The sequence below is a fragment of the Malaclemys terrapin genome, chromosome 15 (genome assembly GCF_027887155.1).
Source record: "Malaclemys terrapin pileata isolate rMalTer1 chromosome 15, rMalTer1.hap1, whole genome shotgun sequence".
NCBI lineage: Eukaryota > Metazoa > Chordata > Testudines > Emydidae > Malaclemys > Malaclemys terrapin.
In genome coordinates, this window is record NC_071519.1 from 26,894,443 (window position 1) to 26,901,467 (window position 7,025).

A 7,025-nucleotide genomic window follows, 5' to 3' on the forward strand; every position below is an offset into this window, starting at 1 on the left:
CAGACCTTACATTTCTAGGCAGCCTTCCCAGACATTGGTTCTGGGTGTGCAAAGGTAAGCAGGGCTATGCACTCACTTACTCCTTCCCTGGGACAGGTAGATGGGGAATCAGCTTCCCCCTCCCCAATTCTCCCTCCCTCCTCCACCTCCCCCCACCCGCCCACCTCACTGGCCTGCATAGCAGAGCCGATGCAAAAAATGTTGTAATTTACTGCTGGTAGAGGTCAGCAGCAAATTCCTACCTCCACCCCCAGGAGCAAGGAGGAAGCAGGAAAGCATCATGACTCAGAGGCATGTGACTGAGTCACAGCGTACGCTGCTCCTGGGGTGGTGCCGTTTACATATATCCCTTGTTCACAGCTGTGACTGATATTACAAACTAGGCCCTGAATTTATCCTGCAATTGTTTGCATGCCCACAGTTATTTGCCGGGTACAAAGTGAGAGCCTGTGTCTAAAAATCCAACTTAATTAATGCTCTTTTTAGTACCCTAACAAACAGCTCAAGGCAGGTATTTAGCAATATCCTGATAATCAACCAGCCATTTATTACAATTCAGGAAATATATTAATTAAATGTCTCTCCACTCAGTACAGCATATGTATGTCTTCAGTTCACTGTGTCTGGAATCCTTGAGGTTCCATGGAACCATGTGCTGTTCAATTTCAGGTAATAAATCAAACAGCTGAACAGATTGCACTGAAAGGACACAAACTGACCAAGAATTTCGCTCAGAAAAGTAAGCATCAGCACAGCCAAAGTGAAACCTTCCAAGCAAATTTGCACTTACCTCAAATCCAATTATTCCCTCAAGGCAATTGAGTCATCTGAGTAAATGCAGGTCACTTTACCTTGGCTAAACAACAGCTTTGCTATTATCGGTGCTAGACACATAACGGTTACAAAATGCACTTGAAAGTCTCACTGGTAACAAGATGTCAGGTTAAATGAACCGGCTAGTCTGATGTGCTTTGGGTAGGATTCAGGATACTTAGATGGGGCCAGAGGTCTGTTCAGCTGGTTCAATTCCTCCAATAGGATTATAGTATGCAAATGAACAGAGAGGTTTAAGGAGGAAGAAGAGGAGGAAGTCAGGGATAGGGTGAAGAGATGACTTCCTAGTGATGTGGAGGGGGAAAATCCCACCCTTCAACCTTCAGCTGCTCGTAGGATAACAGGAGAAAAGAGTGAATGTGGAGAGAGGAGAAATACAGGGAAGGGGCCAGCAAGTTTCTCTCCCCATTTCTGTTGTTAACACTATATACTGCAAAAGCAGCTATGGGTCTTAACTCACAATCCCAGATGCAAACACCTTTCCACACGTCGGGAAAGTTCCAATTCAGATCTTGAACTGAACTATACTGCATGGGTGAGTCCTGTCTCAGTATTAAAGTCATCAGATAGTTAGACATTCAGAACAAACACTTTATAATGTCCTTGTAGCTCACTTTATGGCATTTTGCCTGGCAAACTGAAGTTGGGTAAAACGATGTCTGGGCTTTCAAAAGGGCCGGTGGAGTTAGAGTGAGTTATTTTGTTAAGAGGAAGAATGGTCCAGTGAGTAGGATGCTGGACCTGGGAGACCACAGTTCAGTCCCCTCTTCTGCCAGACTTGCTGCATGACCTTGGGCAAGTGACTTAGTATCTGTGAGTCTCAGATCATCATCTTTAAAACAGGGCTAATAGCACTGCCCTGCCTCATAGGGGCGTTGAGGATAAACACGTTAAAGATTGTGAGGCACTTAGATACTGCAATGATAGGATCACATAAGTACCTAAGAAATTTAGATAGACAGATAACTCCCCCTGAATTTCTAAGGGAGTTGGACAACTCTCTTGCTCTCTCTCTTAGGCTCCTTTGAAAACCCCAGAAACGATGTCTTGCGTTTTGCAGGTCCGATGCTTTTGGTGTCAGTGGAAAGCTTCCCATTGATTTCAGGGAAGACTGGATCCAAACCCTATTTACATTTATCTCGTGCACATTGTTGTGTCTGCCATTGCCTTCAATCACTCTTCCTCCACCAAAAAAATCTCCCCACTAAATAAATAAATCCCCACATTTTTGGCCACAAGTGGTTACTCTAAGCAAGTAATTAGGTGCTGGATTTAAAAGTTTGAATCCCTCTTCCGGTATTTGTCAAGCATGCATTTTGTGTTAATCACTCCATTACTCTATATGGTATATATTTCCTTAGGAAATGAATCAGAGAAGAGGAACCTTTGCCTCATCTCCTCTCGAACCAATGAAGAAACAGAGGGTTTTTTTCCAATGGTGGGTCAGTTTACAAATGTGTCCTTTACCGGGTGACTCATAAACGTTGATACATTTCACAGCAATGCAACCACAGAAACATTTCTCAATCTGATAGGGAATGCCAGCCAAAGATAAATAGAGGAATGAATGCTCATGCCTGTAATAGAAAGAAGAATGGAAATGCTACCTGCCTTCATGTAGGACCCAATCCTATGATTTCCTGAGCCCCTCTTGGGATCAGGCCCCTAATGTACTTCCTGCACTGTGTGTGGTATGTTTAATTTATTTCACCTGAGTCCTAAGTACAGGAGAACCCTTTGTTTCTGCTTAGAACCCATTCCTAAATCTGATTTGAATATTGGTGGATTTGTATTCTGTTTAGGAGAGATTGTGAGAAAGATGCAAAGTAAAAATTTTGAGTGAGAAATGGAATTTTTGTGGGGGGAAGAGGGTAGGTGAGGAATGGCTCATGCTTTTCCTTGAGTTGGTTGAAAAAAACAATTTAAAAAGCCAACCTTATTTTACTGTTTTTTCTACATTTCCAAATGTTGTAAAAAAATTTCATTTTTTTCAAATCAAAATGTTTCAGCTGTAAAGCTGTTGGGAATTTGTTTAAAACTTGTGCGCAAAAATTGTCACAGGCATTTTTCAATTCTTTTTGTCAAGATCTGACTTTTCCACAGAAAAATCTTGAGTCAAAAAATCAAAATTTGAAAAATGTTGGCTCCCTTTACTTTCCCCAGAGCTGACAGATGGGGGTCCATTAGTCCTCAGTGCAATTTATTGAGATCCCTGTATTTGTTCCTAAGGTCCTAAGGACTAAAAGTTTTAGGCAAGGAATCAAATGTATGGGCCAAATCCTCAGCTGGTGTAATATAATGTACATCCTTTCGAATCACTAGAGCAATGTCATTTTACCCCAGCTGAGGAACCGGCTTCATGGTTGTCAAAGAAGTTTGTAAAGAGACCAACAGCTGATGAGGTGCAGTGACTGTTGCTGCTAAGATGAGTGTCCATTCCTGTAAGGTTCTTCCTCTAAACAAATTCTTAGAGGTTTTGGTTGTATTTTTATTTATTAATGCCCCGCATTTACTTGTCATCTGTCAATCTGAGGGCTCCCAAAATGTTCATGATCTTTCTAACAGGAACATATGTTTTTGTTAAAATAATAATAATTATTATTAATGCAGCTTTAGAGGGCACGAGGAAGGAAGATTTAGGGCAATGCCATTGCTAATTATTAATTATTTGTACGGCAGAAGCATCTGGAATAGCTGGGGCTGGGCCGCCATTGCTCCAGGCAATGTATATATACGTAGCAAGGGACAGTCCCCGCACCCAAAAACGTAGTCTAAAGGGAAGAATTTCTAAGTCACAAAGGGCAGATAGGTGCCAGGTTCCCACTGAAAAGAAATGAAAATTGGGTGCCTACCTCCCATCCAAGCCTTTGAGAATCTCCCCCTAGATAGATGAGACAGACAAAAGGGCAGGAAAAAGGGGAAGTATCATTTTCCCAATTTTATATCTGGGGAACTGAGCTCCAGAGATATTAAGGGTGGGTTCTTCAAAGGAACCTAAGGGAGTTGGCTGAAATTCAGAGAAACTGGATGCCTAGATTCCTTTTGAAAATCTCAGCCCCAGAGACCTGTCACACACTGAGTCTGTTTTAGAGCTGGGTTCAAACCCACATACTGTTGTCACAAGCTAGTGTCTCAACCATAAGACCATTCTTCCTGTCTATGGGACTTTAATCATAGAAAAAGTGGCAGGAGATCTTCAGTGTCCATGCAAAGCAGACAGGGGCTTTGGTTTTTGTCTGCCACGTTAATCTGGATGAAGCTCAATTTAGATTAAAAAAAAAAATTCTAAATTTGGTGATTGAAACGTAGAGCCACTTCTCTTTCTTATCCCCAGGCAGTTCTCCCCGCCCTTCCTGCCTCAAAAAAAGGATCCTGCCTAATTCTTTGCACCAAAAAAGCATATTTCAGGATCAATGTGAAACAATTACACCAGTGATCTCTACACGTTGAGGAGAAAACTGAGCAGCAGTAGCTCTGCTTTGACAGGTCTTTGGAGGATTTCAAGGAAGTTACACCCACTTCATTCATGATAATCGGCTGTTTAACGCAGAACAGCTCAGTGTTATGAATGAACGGGAACATGTTTTGGCTTGTGGATCAACTCAAAATATAACGCATCACTCATCAAATACCCAGCGAGGTAAAAATCTGACTTCATTCTTGAAATGGAAATTAACAAATGTAAGAATGTTTAAAAAACTTTTTTTTTTAATCGCAGCTTTTGTTTCTCTAAAGATCCAGAAACGTTTTCCCTTTCCTTATGGTGGACGTGTGAGTCACTGCGGCTGGAGAACTTGGAACACAACTCAGAGCCTCTGAAGCAAATTTGATGCAACTGAAATCAGGTTGTGGTGGGGTTTGTGTGTTAGTTCTCGACATGCTAAACTCCAGAATTTCATAATGTCGGGGGGGGGGTGGGCGGACATATTAGGAATGAGATGGGATGGAGCTGCTAGATGAGTTGGTTTCCACTCCACTTGGAAAGGGAGGTAGGGAACATGCTGGCAAGGTCTGGGCCATCTCCTGTGTTCCACAGTGGCTTGGATATTCTTAGATGCCAGAATGGCACCTAGGGAGCTGTTGGAGCCGAATATAGCTTAGAACGTGCCAATGTAGGGAGTCATGAAAGTAATTTAAAGCTCCCTTTGGCCCACCCCTTATCCCCAAATCATTCCTGAGCCAAGAGGAGAATCTGTCCCTCTCTGTTATGTGATCGCAATCTGCTTGTGTTTTCTGTTCCAGGCAGGAACGGGTGCAGCAATTTAAATCCAAAAAACACTCACAAAGCGGTTGCTAAAGCTTGAACTGAATTTGAGCTGAGCCGCTTCTTTGGTAGTTTTGAAAAAAAAATGTGGATAACCATTTTCTTTCTGCTTTCTTGCTGCTTTTCATTGGGCTTTGGGACAAAATGACCAGAAATAATATTTAGCCCTTTTCTTCTCCCAAGTGCTTTACGAAGCGTTAACTCTTTTCACCATTCCCTTGTGGTTCAGGGGGACATATCACTACCTCCATCTCAGAAACAAGTACACTGAGGCACGGGGAGGTGAAGGGACTTGCCCAGTGAGACAAGAGCTGAGATTAAGTGTCTGAGCCAAAGACCATCAAAGTCTATTTACGTGTCTTAGGTACTTACATCATATGCAGCATAGTAGCTGGGCCCTCACAATCTTTGGTGTATTTATCCTTACAACACCCTGGGGAAGGTAGGTAGGGTGACCATACGTCCTGTTTTGCCCAGTCCCTTTTTTAAGCCCTATCCCAGCCATCCTGACTTTTTTTTTTTTTGGCAAAAAAGGGCCTTTGTGCCCTTTGCTCTTGCCAGCTGATCAAGTTGGCAAGAGCAAACTGGACAAATGCCCATGTTTGTCAAAAAGGTGGGGTGCGGAATGGAGGAACATGCAGGGGGGAGGAAGTGGAGATGCCAATCCCGTGCAGGGCGAGGCTGGGCTGGAGGGAGGGAGGGAGGAAAGGTTCCACTGCATGGGGGGAGGGGGGGCAGGCAGGATTCCAGTGACAGTCTCAAGTGGGGGGCCGGGAGGGTTTGAATGACCAGTGACAGTCAGAGGGGGCAGGCCTCTGGTGAGCGGCTGGGGCGAGCTCCACGGGGGGGGGGAGGGGGGCTTGGGTCAGCCCCGCACAGTGTCCCATTTTCCCTTTGGGAAATATGGTTATTCTAAAGGTAGGGAAGTGATATTGTCCCATTTTGCAGAGGGGGAACTGAGGCATAGAGAGGCTTAGGATACATTGAGGCAGCAAATAAGACCCAGGGGAGTGAGTCTCAGAGCCTGGTCAACTGACCTAGGCTTGCGAGGTTCAGCTGCAGAGCTCAAAATAGCAGTGTGGACATTCAGGCTGGAGCGCAGGCTCTGAAACCCGGCGAGGGGAAGGGTCTCGGAGCTAGGCCTACAGCCAGAACCCAGATGTCTACAAGACTACGTGTAGCCCTGCAGTGTGAGCCCTGTGATCCCGAGTCGGTTGAACCAGGCTATGAGACTCACTTCTGTGGGGATTTTTTTCCTGTGTAGTTCTACCCTAAATGATTTGCCCAAGGTCAGATAGGAAATCTGTGGCAAACCTGGAAAAGCTCCTGTTGACTTTGATGGGCTTGGGACCAGCCTGTATAACTTGGAGTTTCTAGCTCCCAGTGCCATTTAGTTGTAATAATAATAATAATAATAATAAAGCTAGAGCAGTAAAAAAAAGAAGAAGAAGAAAGAAGAATATTGCAGTAATGAATCCTGCCCAAGCTTTTTCATTCTCTAATGCTAATAGAAGTATGTGCTTGGGGGAATAAAATAAATGAAATTTCAGTGAAAACAGTTTTTTGGGTTAGGCTTTAATATTCCACTGTGGTGTTCCCCTCCCCCCCAGCATTGCAGTGTGTTACAGATGGACGAGTTGCTTTGTGCTCGTGCAAGGAAACCTGTAAGTGATTGTGTAACAAATATGAAAGTGACCCTAAGCTTTCTGTTATTCATACTCACTGAAATCCACAAAAGGGTGCAGTTCAGCCCTGCATTGAGGGGTCAGCATGATGCCTCCGCTCCGCTTACGTCCTCGAAATGGGGCTTAAGAAGAAGTTAAGTGGCCCATAGACCTGGTGCTGGCCCTCTGAATAAATGGTGAAAAGTCCATACAATTTAAGATTCTTGCGTTAATTCCCTTTTTTGTGGGGGCAGTTTGAGGTT

General features: G+C 43.9%; 1 long non-coding RNA gene across 2 annotated transcripts in view; it reads right to left on the minus strand.

Annotated features, from left to right (window-relative positions):
- Positions 1 to 878, minus strand: part of LOC128823247 (uncharacterized) — a 32,289-nt gene extending 31,411 nt beyond the window's left edge. Inside the window, exon 1 of one of the 2 annotated variants that reach the window (XR_008441706.1) lies at positions 791 to 878. This is a non-coding gene — a long non-coding RNA (uncharacterized LOC128823247). The remainder of the gene's footprint in view (positions 1 to 790) is intronic. The other variant, XR_008441707.1, reaches the window with a different exon arrangement.
- Between the last annotated feature and the right edge of the window lie 6,147 nt (positions 879 to 7,025).